The sequence below is a fragment of the Engraulis encrasicolus genome, chromosome 13 (assembly GCF_034702125.1).
Source record: "Engraulis encrasicolus isolate BLACKSEA-1 chromosome 13, IST_EnEncr_1.0, whole genome shotgun sequence".
Taxonomy (NCBI): Eukaryota; Metazoa; Chordata; class Actinopteri; order Clupeiformes; family Engraulidae; genus Engraulis; species Engraulis encrasicolus.
In genome coordinates this window covers 41,410,508-41,425,507 of record NC_085869.1, presented here as the reverse complement: position 1 = coordinate 41,425,507, position 15,000 = coordinate 41,410,508, and the positions used below count along the sequence as shown (strand labels likewise).

At 44.6% G+C, this 15,000-nt stretch overlaps 1 protein-coding gene across 1 annotated transcript in view; it reads left to right on the top strand.

Annotated features, from left to right (window-relative positions):
* igsf3 (immunoglobulin superfamily, member 3) overlaps positions 1 to 15,000 on the top strand; it is a 264,169-nt gene that overhangs the window by 181,829 nt on the left and 67,340 nt on the right. The window lies entirely within an intron of this gene.

Below are 15,000 nucleotides of genomic sequence, written 5' to 3'. Positions count from 1 at the left end.
ATTCAAGTCATCTAACGGGAAGACATCACAATACATTACATTTAGCAGATGCTTTTATCTAAAGTGACTAATAGTTCCTTCCGAGGGTACAGGATACAGTCCCTGGAGAAATGTAAGTTGAGGATGACATGCACAACAGCACATCTGCCATCAGGACCATATTTAAGGCACTGTGGTGCTCCTGGGCACTGATATCTCGCCGATGCCCCCTTTATGAACAGTTAAGTCTATGGCCATTTCTCAATGTTCTAGTAAGCACACGTGGAAGTATGTCAGCCTAATTAGTCATGCCCAGTGGATTTCACCAAAGAGTTTCCAATCACTGGACGTGACTAATTAGGCTGACACTCTTCCAAGTGTGCTTACTAGACCATTGAGAAATTGCCTATGTCATGCAGTGCCCCCTACCTGGCTGTACATGGTGGGGAGCCCTGGCCACTGTGCCACTGGCCCTAATGGATAATCCAGCCCTGTCTGCCATAGATTAGGGTGCAAGAGACTGGTAAGGGATTTGGACAGACTCTCTACGCCCATCTTCATCCCGAGACCATTAGGCCACAGCCACCCAGAAGAGAGCAGACAGTGACCCTCATGTATACATCACACTCAGTGGCTCTGTCTCTAGAAGGCCTAGTAATATGCCAGCATCAGAGAGCAGACAGAATCTGATGCACTGTCTACACTTAGTGGCTCTATCTTCAGAAAGCCCAGTAAGTGCTTCCCAGGAGATCCCGAGGCATTAGGTAGCGCCCAGTCTAGTCAGTAATCAGTGTCAGACAGGTGCATCATCCGTAATAGCTGAAAAGGGGGATGCACATTCATTTTGTACATAGCGTTTCTGTTAGAGGAATGGATAGGGCAAGAACGAGTTCTAAGCTATGTCTGTTGGGGAATGGATGGAGGTGGGATGTAGGGCTGCTCAGAGCATCTCTGTTAAGGTAAGTGATTTGGAAGTGGGCGATCCATCAGTGTCATCCGACTGACGGCAGACTTCCCCCAACCTCGGGAACAACCCTCCTGGGTAGGCCATCACTCGTGTTCCCCTGGTGTGGAATCACAACCATTAGCATTATTTCTCTAGGGGTGGCATCTGTTGTTGTTTCTGTTTGATGTGGTCGGACGTGTGTAGTCTGGGATATATCGATGGAATGATATACAATGATGACTGATGACCCCCTTAAGACCCATCTCAGCCTTTTCAGGTGCCCTTTTTACTCCATTAATGTCCAACAATATTGACAGAAATGTCAAAATTCCCCAGTGTTTAGTGTTGCCCTACATAATGTTGCCATTGAAAACAGATTGGGTCAAGACTGAGGTAAATCTATTGCCTCCCCTCTCACAGTTCATATCTGGGGAATTTCAAAAAGAGCCAAGATTCAGTTGGCTGGGTTTTTCCACTGAAAGCAGTCACCGTGAAGCCTTGTGGAAAAGAAGACGTACACTTTACATTTTAAAGCCCCTAGGCATTAGCCTGCTGGAAGACTCGAATGGGAGTCAATGAACCCTGTTAAAAGCAGTGCAGCCTGTGGGATTCTGGTGAATTCTATGTCAGTCACCCCCTGACCCAAATCTGTCGTTGTTAAGCTAGCAATTCCAGCTAAAGCATATTTCCTTTGTATTAGCTGTGTCTACCGTAAGTAATATAGGATGACTTTACCAAAATGAAACCCAGGGAATGTCCCTGGATATATTTTTTGATGTTGAGTCTCCCTGGTACAATACATTAAAACTGTTCCATAATGTTTCTCCAATTTTCAACTTACACTAAGCAGTTACCTCAGCACTTCACTCAGTGTGTGTCACGAAAAAGGTAATAGGCTTCCTGAAATGAGAATCGACATTGTTGCCAATGAAGTATTTGAGGTGAACAGTCTCCCACTCCTCACTCCTGTGCATTTATTTCAGGTAGTAACTTCATGACTTATAAAAGGTCCACTTTGAAGAGGCGGGCATTGTTTCATTGGCTTATATTGCCTGAAATAGATGATGACTACAAAAAAAATCACCACATGATTTGACATCCACTTACTGAATGAATCCATTTGCAGAAGCAGAAAAAGGTCATAACTGGTTTACATGTTTCACTGACCTTACATTATGAGGCAATTATCCAAGAAACATACAGTACAAACGTTTCAATCACTCTTCCTTTATTTTTGCATGTCAGCATGCATGCATGTACTGCATGCACGACCTCAAGTATGCAGGCACACACACGCATGCAGGCATGCGCACATACACACATGCATGCACACCTTAGGAAAAACACACTAAAAAGCCTTGGGGCAGGGGTATCTGTGTCATAACCCAGATGTGCGTTAAACTGACTTTGTGCTCGGCTGAGTCTGCGCAGACATTTAGCTGTCGTGTCTAAAGTGCGTGCGTTTCTGTGCGCGAGCGTGTACCATGTCCTACATCCCCTCCTGTGGCTTCAACACTGATGGGGCTACTGCTCTCCTCTCTGGCGGCTCTTTGGGCAGATCAATAGCCTCTTATGCCCATCCTCTCATCCCTCTTACTCCATCCCTCCATCTCTCTCTCTCTCTCTCTCTCTCTCTCTCTCTCTCTCTCTCTCTCTCTCTCTCTCTCTCTCTCTCTCTCTCTCTGGCTCTCTCTGGCTCTTTTCATCCAACATTCCCATCCATCTTTCTTTCCACTCCACCTCCTCTCTCTCTCTCTCTCTCTCTCTCTCTCTCTCTCTCTCTCTCTCTCTCTCTCTCTCTCTCTCTCTCTCTAATACACACACAAGAGATAATAAAACAAGGTCTATGCTACTCTACTACTCTACCGCATCCTTCTTTACGCTACACTACATAATCTATCCACATATTCCCACCCCTTTACACTACACTACACTACACATGTCTGTCCACTTATTCCCACCCCATCCCTTTCTCCCTTGGTCTATCTATCCTCAACAACATCTCTATCTCTTTCCTATCTACTGTGTTGCATCTGTCAGCCACCATACATGCAGGAAATTCCAATATCTTCCAGTTATATATCTTCCGGTTATTTAACAGACGTTCCCTCGCTCTATCGATCCTCATCAACATCTCTAGCTACCACATCCCTCTGATTGCATCTCTTTCCATCTACTCTGCTGTGTCTGTCAGACACCATACAATACGCACAGTACCAGAATATTCCTATATGTTCCAGTACTTTTTCCCCCTGTTGTGCTACCTGTTGCTTAACAGCTGTTTCATTTCCAGAGTGACACTGTAGGCTTGAGGTGCGCTACCCAAGGGCACAATGAAACCATCTTGGCTAGCAATCTTCTAGAGAGCTTTATGTGCCATTTTATTTGGAGGCCAAGGTCACTTTATCCACAAGACCTCTTATGTGCATAAGCATCTGACACAAACATATACTCACAGACATGCATAGAAAAACAGATGCACGCACACACACGCGCGCGCACACACACACACACACTCACACACACACAGACCTTCATGATCTCATAATCCGCAGATAATGCAGTTCTCCTTTTTTCATAAAATCCGATTGATTAGCCCTTAACTCACTTCCCATTGCCTGCTGGATGAAAGAGCTGCCCCATTTTATTGTTCTGATCGATCACTTGTCATCGTCTTATGTTTGTCTTTGTCCTCACATAACTCTGACTTACTGGTAGCACTTACACTACCACTCAACCTGAGCCCCACTGCCACTGTCAGACAAGGCAGGAAGCAAAATAGCTTATTCATTTATTTCTGCAGTGCCACTCTTTCATACAGTAGCTATTATGTTAATGTATGTATTTGATTACTTAAACGGTATATCACAGAAGATATACTGAGATGTCTCAGTCTTGGACATGGCCCCTCAGCCACAGACAGGCAGACGAGGCTTCAGAAAGCAGCAAGTCTCATTAATATATGCTAGCGGCATTTGTTTACTTGTTTCTTTATTAATTTATTTATGTTGTTGATTATATATTTATTAATTTGATTGTTTGTTTGTCCTTCCTGGAGGAGATGACATTGATTATCTCGCACTCCCACAGCTGTCGGCCTGGCACTGCTGTGTGTGCGGGTGTGCGGGCGCGTGTGTGCGTGTGCATGTGTGTGTGTGTGTGCACGCGTGCTATGCATGCATGCTATGCATGCATGTTAGTGTGTGTGTGTGTGTGTGTGTGTGTGTGTGTGTGTGTGTGTGTGTGTGTGTGTGTGTGTGTGTGTGTGTGTGTGTGTGTGTGTGTGTGTGTGTGTGTGTGTGTGCGTGTGCGTGTGCGTGTGCGTGTGTGTCTGTGTGTGTGTGTTTCTGTTCATGTGTGTGTGTGTTGGAGGGCTGTCAGTGGTGTTTCATCAAAGGTGTACTTTGATATGGGTCCTAACGAGACACAACCACCACATGAAGGCTACCTGCTTTGCTCACATCTGCTGCCTTGCATAGGAAATGAGGAGGCACAGATAGGGTGTGAATATGGTGTGTGTGCACACAAGGGTGTGTTTGACTTTGTGTGCAATCTGTTTTCATGTTTGAAAGGATGTGTGTGTATGTGTGTGTGTGCCTGCGTGTGTGTGTGTGCGTGCATGTGTGCGTGTCAAAGTTGCACATAGGTTATAAACTGAGGGTTCAATCAGAATTAGCAGCATAAGAAATAATATGTCTGTGTCTGCGTCAGGGGCGCAACTACTCATTTCTTGGGGGGTATGCAAGAACTATTTTGGTGCCCCCCCCAAAAAAAAAACACGTAATAATTATTTGGTGCCTTCCATAGCCCTCTCTTTGGCGCCCCTCTCTCTCTGGCGCCCCCCTGCAACGCACACGTCGCATATACTGTAGTTGCGCCCCTGTGTCTGCGTACATCCATGTGCCCATGTGCGCGTCATGTGTGCGCCATCTCTGTCAATGAGTGCATTTGAGTGCTAGAGGGAAATAGTAGAGAGAAGGAAAGACAAAGAGATAGTAGGGGAGGATGAAGATAAATGAAGGAGAGAGCAAGAGCCTGTGTATGCACTTTTTCTGTACTGAGACGGTGCAGATATAAAGGGCAGACTGTACACATTTTAATAATGTCTGTCTAGAAGCTCATATAGTCGCTGTTGCATATGTGCCGGTGCAATTATTCAATGTATAATACATTTGTGTTTGCTGGTCTCAGACATTTGAATCGCACTGTTCTTGTCTTTATCTCTTTATTAGCCTACTCTGCTCTCTCAATGTTATTTTTTCTCTCTCTGCGCTCTCTCTCTCTCTCTCTCTCTCTCTCTCTCTCTCTCTCTCTCTCTCACTCACTCACTCACTCACTCACTCACTCACTCACTCACTCACTCACTCACTCACTCACTCACTCACTCACTCACTCACTCTCTCTCTCTCTCTCTCTCTCTCTCTCTTCTCTCTCTCTCTCTCTCTCTCTCTCTCTCTCTCTCTCTCTCTCTCTCTCTCTCTCTCTCTCTCTCTCTCTCTCTCTCTCTCTCTCTCTCTCTCTCTCTCTCTCTCTCTCTCATTCACAAATGTCTTGTTCATGCACAATAAGGGATTTATTACCAATATAACCTTAGTAAGGACCTAGTAGACCTAGATTTCTATTTATGTGTAAGCAGTAAGGGCCAGAATACAATGTGTATAAGCTCCTGGTACACTGTGTGAACAAACCCTGAACAGTGTGAAAACAGCTGTGGAATAAGGGTCCCTATTCTAAAGTGATGCATTGCTCAGCCCAGATGGCTAAGGGCCCCCGCACTACCTAGGGCCCCTGCTCTACTTCACCACCCCCCCGGGAAGCAAAGTGTAAGAACGTTTCAGAGTCTTCATTAATCTCAGTAGGTATGAAGATCTCACTTATTCTATTCATTGTGACAATGAGTAATTGGAAGCATTATATAGCAAGGATTGGACGTAAAGTTATCAATGACGGTGGGTGGTGAGATGTCATTTTTTCATACACCAATTAGTTTTAATTGTAAAAACCCTACAATAAATGCAGAATATAACGATGAGTAATAGTTTGGAAGCGAAACTAAGCTATTCCTTTCTGATAAATAAGTTAATGTTTGAGAAACTTAGCTACAAGAAGTGCAGTGCATGATGGGTAGGCTACGCCCTTAGTCAGAAATGCAATGCATGGCCAATGCAGCAATGATAATATTTCTGTTGTTACGTACATGGCAAATTGTTTGGATAGCAACTAAATTTCACAAGTGAGGGGAGGAGCTAAGGACGTAGGCTCAGAGCTGGGTAGGTTGTCTGTTGGCCTAGATTGCGTACCCATCATGCACTGCACTTCTTGAAGCTAATGTTCTCAAACATTCACTTAATTATCACAAAAGAGTAGTTTAGTTTTGCTTCAAAACTATTATTCTAATGTTCTGCATTTATTTTGGGTTTTTTTACAATTAAAACTCAGTGGTACATGAAAAAAAAATACATCTCACCAACCCACCGCCATTGACAAGTGTACGTTCAATCCTTGCTATATATAGGCTCTTGTTACCTCCCTCTCATTGATATGAACAAGAGAAAACTAGATGACTCAGCTGGGTAAGTATTAATTATTTGATATACCCTTACACTTTGTAGACCGGGGGGGCTAGGTAGTGCAGGCCTGGGTGGTGTGGGGGCCCTAGGACTTTGGTAGTGCAGAGGCCCTGAGCCATCTGGGCTGACCAATGCATCACTTTAGAATAGGGACCCTTATTCTGCATCTGTTTTCACACTGTTCAGGGTTTGTTCACACAGTGTGTCGGGAGCTTATACACATTGTATTCTGCCACTTACTACTTACTAATAAATAGAAATATAGGCTTACTGGTCCTTACTAAGGTTATATTAGTAATAAATCCCTAATTGGGCATGAACAAGACATTTGTGAATACATGCTTAACAACTGTCTTATTTTGCTTAGTACATGCCTTACAAGTTACTTACACAGGCATTAATATTGTATGTATTAGTGCTAATAGATGTGTCCCTAAAATAAAGTGTTACCGAGGATACTATAAAAAGAGATGAGAGGGATGATTGGCAATGCTCTGTCATGTCAACTCTTTTGCTGCTCCTTTCGCCTTCTAGATATGTGAACTGAATCTCAACCCACGGTATCGGCGAGGAGAATCTGAAAAATCTGAAGACATCAAAGAGAAAAACTAGTTGTGAAATTGCTTCAGTGCAGGGTATATGTCTAAAACAAACAAACAGACTCAGCAGGCAAGCGGAAGAACACGAAAGGGGTGAAAAGGAAAAGGTGATGGCAAAAGCCTAACTGATTTCAACACAATCATGCAATTACGTCATCTCACACTAAAAGGAAAACTATTTGGGATGAAAATTAGCCATTCAATCATGTTAGTTGATGGACGTTATCCATCGACTTACAATGGATTGATAAGCTATGTTTTTTCCCCAAATCTCGAAGTGTATGCTGTATATGCACGACTGTATAAAAGTTAGGTTTAGGCTTTCTTCCAGTGGGAACAACGCACACAAGTTTGTTTTTGCATTCTCATTGTTTGTTTGTTTTTTTCTCTGCATGAGAAAAACATGGGGAATCAGCAAGAGGAATATGAGAGACGAGAGAAGTGGAGCTTTTAAGAAGAGATCTGAGGAAGAGGAGGACACAGATGGAGGAAGGAAGAGTGAAGATAGATTAAGAAAGGAAGATGAATGTATTGTAGTTAGAGGAGATAGGTAGGTGGGGGATGGGCTGAAAGTGAGTAAAGGCAGAAGATTTCAGGGGTTTTAAGGAGAGAAAGAAAAAGAGGAGAGATGAAAGTTAGGCAAACTGCAAATTAGGAATTCTTTTCAAGAGAAATGAAAAGAAGAGGACAGAGCAGAAAGAGGATGATGAAGGCGGGGCAGACACATTTAGAAAAAAACAGATGAGAAAATGAATCGCCTCATATCGTCTGATAAGAATAAGTATGGGAGAGAGGAGGGGGATCAGCGACTTAATTAATAGAGGGATGGGTCAGGCACACTTAATTAAGGGAGGGGTTGTTTAATTAAGAAGGGCTTAAATGAATCAGGAAGTTGCTGGATGGATCTGGAGTGTACAGCTTTAGAGAAATTTGAGTGTGTGGATTAGGTTGGCTGAGGGGGAAGCATTGGAAAGGGTAGTAGAAGTGCAGTCAGTGCATGGAGTTGACTGAGGACCGAACTTCAGGCCACCTTACGGGGTTAGTAAAAGTACAATGGTAGATATGAGATGGCGTCTCTTTGACATGAGTTATTGGGAGGGTTTACCCTCAGAAGTTCTCTTTTCTCTTCTGTTGTCTTCTTGTCTGTGTCAATGTTTTTAGGGTCGGGTGATTTTGTCTTATTCTGTGACACTTACCAAGTTGGTTCTCAGTTTTAGGTCATGTCATTCTGACTCAAAAGTTTCGTTTTTTCTCGACCTGTTTAGAGTGTTTTGTTGGTGAGTGTCTGTGTGGGTGGCCAAAATCTGTAGAAGGAAAAAAATGCCTGTGAGAAAAATAATTGTGTTCACTTCCAGTCAATGATTCATTGGTAACATCTAAAACATTGCAACGAGGCTGTATTTCTACATAATGATAGCTTTTGTGAGAAGTGAGGTTGCTAGAGCTCTCCGTGGTGCTGAAAGTGTCTGACTGATCAGCAGTGGATCAGGGGACAGAGTGTACTATGCCACCAGCTCATGGCCATTGGTTCTGTTCCACCTCCTGCATTTTGGCTTTAAGTGGTGGTAAGGTGTTCTCCTCTCTACTGCACCGCCCCATAACCCAACTTCACCACCCCTCCCCATTTCAGTATTCCTTTATCATATTCTCCTGTGCATTCACACACTCTCAGTAAGCCCCTGTGGGAAACACCAGCACTGAATCCTGAAAGACTGAGAAAAAGAGGAAAGTATCAAAGGAGAGACATTCCTCTCAAGGGGAGGCATGAAAAAGACAAAGGTCTCTCTGCGACTTTCCCTACCATTATTTCCTTTTTCAATACCGTTTTCAATATCATTGTAGCTAAAGTTCTCTTATCGTTGCCTTCCACTGAGTCCTATGTGCGATAGTTTCTAGGGCAGTACCGATAACGGATTGAACGGAGAAATCGCGATACTCAGAGTCACGATACTGTATCGTGATGTAAGGAGGCAATATCGTGATACCCCCTTTCAAAACAAATCAATGTGATAGTGTATCGTTACAGCCCTACTCGCTTCCTCTCTACATTTCATCCATTGACTCCTTCTGACGTGCCCATCCTTCTCTCTTTCATTCTGTCAGCTCAGTTTCATTCAGATCACGTCATTCATTTTATTCTGCTCTGAAACAATATTGCCTGTCATAGGTGTGTTTGCATGGCATGGCCAAGATGACTGTTCACCTGACGCCTGGGACAGCTCATCAGCCCAGTCGACCCTTCAACTCTCTAGCTCTTTATTCATTATTTCTTTTGTTTGCTGGATGTCGTTTGTATGCATTCCATTTCCATAGGCCGACATACAGTGCATAGATATCCTCTTTTATAGCCATGTCATTTACACGCACCTGATTTCTTTCTCACCTTCCTCTCCTCTTCGCCAATCGCCGTTATCTCTTGTCTGTGTCTGTCTCTTTCTTAACTGTCTGTGTCTGTCTCTGTATTTTTTTCTGGAGTGTATGTGTGGGGGGGGGGGGGACTTGAGGGATAGTGTTGTTGCACAATCGGAAATGGTGGATGTTATTTTGGTGGAGTGTGTTTGTGTGTGAGTGTAGAGGCTATTATATGAGGTGTGGATGGTGTGGCAGGGTGGGGTGGGGTGGGGTTGGGGAGGCAGGTGATGGTGCAGGTGGTAGTGACTGCAGGGGAGGAGGGTTGAGGGTGATGCTAGCAGCAGTGCGTGCGTGCGTGTGCGTGCGTGCATGTGTGTGAATGCAGGGGTGGCAGTGTGCAGCAGTGGCACAGTGAAGGTTGAGATGTTTCTTATAAGAGTGGATGGTGCTTTGTGGAGGGGTTGATGGTACAGGATAGGATGGATGAGGGTGTTGCTAGCGGCAGTTGTTGATTGTGTGTGTGTGTGTGTGTGTGTGTGTGTGTGTGTGTGTGTGTGTGTGTGTGTGTGTGTGTGTGTGTGTGTGTGTGTGTGTGTGTGTGTGTGTGTGTGTGTGTGTGTGAGTGCCTGTGGGTATTGCCAGGGGCTTGGCAGATATACAGTGGTGGCCGGCAGCCAGGATATGTTAACAGTATGATGTGATACCCATCAAAATCATAGACCCCTGGATAGAGCTTGATAGATACTGTGACAGAATGTGCGTCTGTGCATATTTTAAGTTTGTGTGTGTGTATGTGTGTGCGTGTGTGTGTGTGTGTGCGTGTGCGCGCGGCGCATGTTTGCATATGTGCATACGTACGTGTGTGTGTGTGTGTGTATGTGTGTGCGTGTGTGTGTGTTTATGTGCATGTGTGCAGGCTGGTGTGGTGGATCAGTCTCATTTATTGTTGTGGTAAACACAAAGGACGTATAATCTGCTTACAGCCAATTATTTCAGCCAAGAGACGAAAGGAGGGGGAGACACACAATGAGCTGCTGTGTGTGTGCGACTGTACGTGCGTGCGTGCGTGTGCATGTGTGTTTCGTGTGTGCATGTGCCAATAGATAGATCAGTGGGGGTGGACAGGCACAGAGGTGCAGAGGGTGTGTGTGTGCTCACAACACACAGGATGGCCTGCTGTATTGATGCGGTCTGCTGAAGAGTCACCTTGTCTAAACTTTCACAGGGAAACCACAACAAAGGGAGAAGGGAGGAGTTGAGAATAGGCAGGCAGTAATTTGGGCCGACATCTTTGCTCAATTAGCTATTTACCTTTTTATGTCCCTCCTCCAAATAGCTCTTATTCACACCTCCATACATCTATGTGTGATGATGATGACGATGACGATGATGGCATGATGAAGAATGTAGCACAGGAGATGTGAAAATGGCAACAATTCAGGATGTGTGTATCCGTGTATGTCCGTGTGTGTGTGTGTGTGTGGGCGTGCGTGCGTGCGTGCGCGTGCGCGTGCGCGCGCGTGTGTGTGTGTGTGTGTGTGTGTGCACACGCACAAGAAGAAGGGAGACTGCAGGTTTTAAGTGTAGCATATTGGAAACATTTCTCTTCGTCCCAATTTCTTTCTTTCTTTCTTTCTTTCTTTCTTTCTTTCTTTCTTTCTTTCTTTCTTTCTTTATGTCCTTCCCAGTCTTCCTATGTCTTCCTTGTTTAGTCTCTTTTTCTCCCTCTTACTCCACCACTCCCTTTGTCTTTCCTGCTTTGGTGTGGCCCAGCTTCTCTCTCATTAGGCCACAAGCAGACAGACAGGCTGACTCTGGGGCACTGATGGACACACACACACACACACACACACACACACACACACACACACACACACACACACACACACACACACACACACACACACACACACACACACACACACACACACACACACACACACACACACACACACACACACACTCCCGGGAGCCAGCTCTTTGTCTCAAGCTGGACTGTTGTCCAGAGCATACAGCAGTTCAGTAAGTCAGCTGGACTGCAGCCCCAGTGATGCCAAATGGCCCTTAATGGCGTCTCCTGGGTGCCGCCCCATGATCCTTTGCGTTGAGGGCTTGCTGGAGGGCTGTGGATGTTGCTGTTGTGCTGCCACTGGCCCTTAAGATGACATGACAGGCCAACAGTGGCACAGGGGGACTTTCTTGGTGGCCAGTCAAGCTCTGGGAAATTACATTGGCGCAGAGCTTCAAAAGAAAAACATACACATTCATCACATTCATTTTTTTTTTGTCTGTCTTGCTCTCTCTCTATCTCTCTCGCTCTGTCTCTCTCTCACTCTGTCTGTCTCTCTCTCCCTCCCTCTCTCTCTCCCTCTCTCTCTCTCTCTCTCTCCCAGACACACACACACACACACACACACACACACACACACACACACACACACACACACACACGCACACACACACACACACACAGACCGCTTCTGGTGTCCAGCCTTTTTTTCTACCCACCGTCCAGCTGGTTTGGAACAGTGCTCCAGTGTGTGTTGGCTGGCCTGCTGCTGTGGCCAAATGGGCCTTAATGTCCTCCCCCAGGTTACCCTCAGCACCCCCCATCTCACATCCATGATTGTTTCCTGCTGTTGCCCTCATACAACCCCTGCCTGCCTCACACAGCTGGCGATGAGGACACCGATTTGGGTCCAGGGTTGGAGTTAGTTGTATGGGCTAGTGGGTGGTTGGGCAGGTTCTGTTTTTGTTTTTTGTATTGTTTTTTTTAATGGCATGTCTGGAGGCTTGGAAAAAAAGCTAGTGTAGTCCTTGAGCTACTCTATAATAACAATGTACTCCATATATACAGTACAGTACAACATCTGGATCGCTGGAGAGGTATAAAATTCTGCCAATGGACAGCAAGCAGGGTGGTATGTGGAGATGGACTCCCTCTGGCACTGGGAATCACTTGCCAGTGAAGTTGTATGAAATTGTAAAATACTGTGCAACAGTTACATTGGAAAAGAGCTCCACAGACTTCCTCTGGTGTCCAGCCCCTCTTCTCTCCATGCAACAGTCCAGCTGGACTTATGTGATGCTCCAAGTGTTTGTGTCCTGGCATGCTGTTGTGGCCACATGCCCTCTCCTGGCACATCCCTCACAAAGCTGCCCATGGGCACATGAGAGTGGGTCCAATCAGTGGTGGTGGTAGGGCCTAGTTTGTGGTTGGCTAGGTTCTGTTTTTTGAAATGGCACTTCTGAGTGGTTATAGAACAGCCCTCCAAGTGGTGGCTCGTTTAGTCCTTGTGCTATAATGATGCCCTCCATGCATACAACAACTGGATCCCTGGAGAGGAATGCATTTCTGCCATCTCACCTCAAGTAAGGGCGGTATGTAGAAATGGACTCCATGTGGCACAGGGGACTAGCTACGAGGATAGTCAGATTGCAGAAAATTGTAAAATATACAATACAATACAACCTGAATTTATATAGGCTAGTGCAATACCACAACTAAAAGTTGTCTCTAAAACTAAATTGGCAAAGAGCTCCATGGACCGCCTCTCGTATCCAGCCCTTCTCCTCTCCATCATTCTTATCCACCTGGACTCATGTGCTGCTCCAGTGTGTGTCCGTGCGTGCGTGCGTGAGTGCATGCGTGCGTTTGCGCGTGCGTGTGTGTGTGTGCCTGCGTGTGTGTGTGTGTTTGTGTGCTGGCATGCTGTTGTGGCTAATTGCCGTCCCCTAGGTTAGCCCATCTTATAGCTGGCCATGAGTTCACAGGCAGGGATCCAATCAGTGGTGGGAATTATACAGGGTAATTGGTTAGGTTTGTTTCATCTTTTTTTCATGACAGGGCTTTGGAAACAGCCCTCCCATTGGTAGCTAGTTAAAATTGAGTTTAGACTGAAAATTATGATTTTACGTAACACCCCGATCGTGTGACAGAGCCTTTTGGTCCAAATGTGTTCCATTTTAGAGATGTTGCTATGTCACATTTGCAGTAGCCTAACTTGAATATCCAATTTAATACCAATAGTTTGAAAGCCTATTTCTCAGTTTAAATGTTGGCATAGTTACTGCACTTTGCCTTTGTAGGGCAGTAGTGTATCGCTGCCTTTGGGCTACACCATATTGATGCCCTGCATACATACAATACTGCACAGCAACTACTGTATAGCCCAGTAGATCTTACTGGAACATACTGTAGTTTAAAGATGTCAAGTAGGGTATGGATATTTTAATACATATTGCTACTGTAGGTTGTGTAGTTTAAGGCTACTGGACTGCTGGAGAGGTATTCGAATCTACCAGTTGACATCAAGCAGGGATTTGATGCTCTATATCTTTCTAATTTTTACCTGCTCTAGCTCTCTCTCTCTCTATCTCTCTCTCTCTCTCTCTCTCTCTCTCTCTCTCTCTCTCTCTCTCTCTCTCTCTCTCTCTCTCTCTCTCTCTCTCTCTCTCTCTCTCTCTCTCTCTCTCTCTCTCTCTCTCTCTCTCTCTCTCGCTAACGTCTCCACTTCCATTAGCGGAATAAAAAAGAGCTATCAACATTAAAAGGGAAAAAAGAGAGCGACCATTACCACAAACTCAATTCTAACGTCAGTTCGTTTTAGGGTCTGCACTCAGACGTGTGAATATGTATGCTTTCTGCTTTCGCTTTCGCCTTTTGCAGAGGCCATCTTCATCACATGTAGGCAATTTGCTCAATCCAGAGCCTTTTTACCGTGCAATGTTACTGTTTAACCTTTTTTTTATTATTGTGGCCGCCCTCAAATTTACATCTGGGCTTTTATGTGAAGATATGTGATTTGAAAGGTATGGTTGTGGACATTTATATCTGTGTGAGAGGCCCCAGCGGGAAACACAGGGGAGTCAGATATTCAAACACTTCCATTAATTGCGGTGCAGTGTTTTTATAGACATTATTTTCACAGAATGACCTCTGTCTGTCATAGACTTTCATATCTCGTATGTGTTTTTTTTCTTCTCATATCGTGCTAGGTTAATAGAGTGTCAAATACAGAAAACCAGGCAAATGTAGGCATCAGTGGTTTCACAAAAACACTAGTAATTGTTACTTTCTTTGGGCCTCTCTTTCTGCTCTGTCTGCCTTGAACTCTTTATACCTCATTGATATTGCTCAAACATTTTATTTGTAACACCAAGCGAAAAAGAAAGTATTGCCTCGGGAAAGATAAAAAGGACAAAGCAACCAAATGGACAATGAGTGATGAGATCCAAATGAAAGTCAGATTTTTTTTCTCCATCGGTTTTGTTTGGTTTGTATAATGAGGAGACATAGTAAGAGAAACCGTCAACCTCTTTTTCGTACAGTGTAATGTTTTATTCATTTAGTCAGAAAATAATTTCCGCCCTTGGGCACATCTAGAATTCTAGGCTATTTGTTTGTAGTCAAGTAACAACCAAACCTTTCATCATTTTCATTTTGTCAACACATTTGTCTTTCTTCCTCTCTCCCTCCCCCTTTCTCTAACTCCTCCTCCTTCTTTGTGTATACTTTCAAAAGTGTATCTTTGTACATTTTCAATCATTCTTT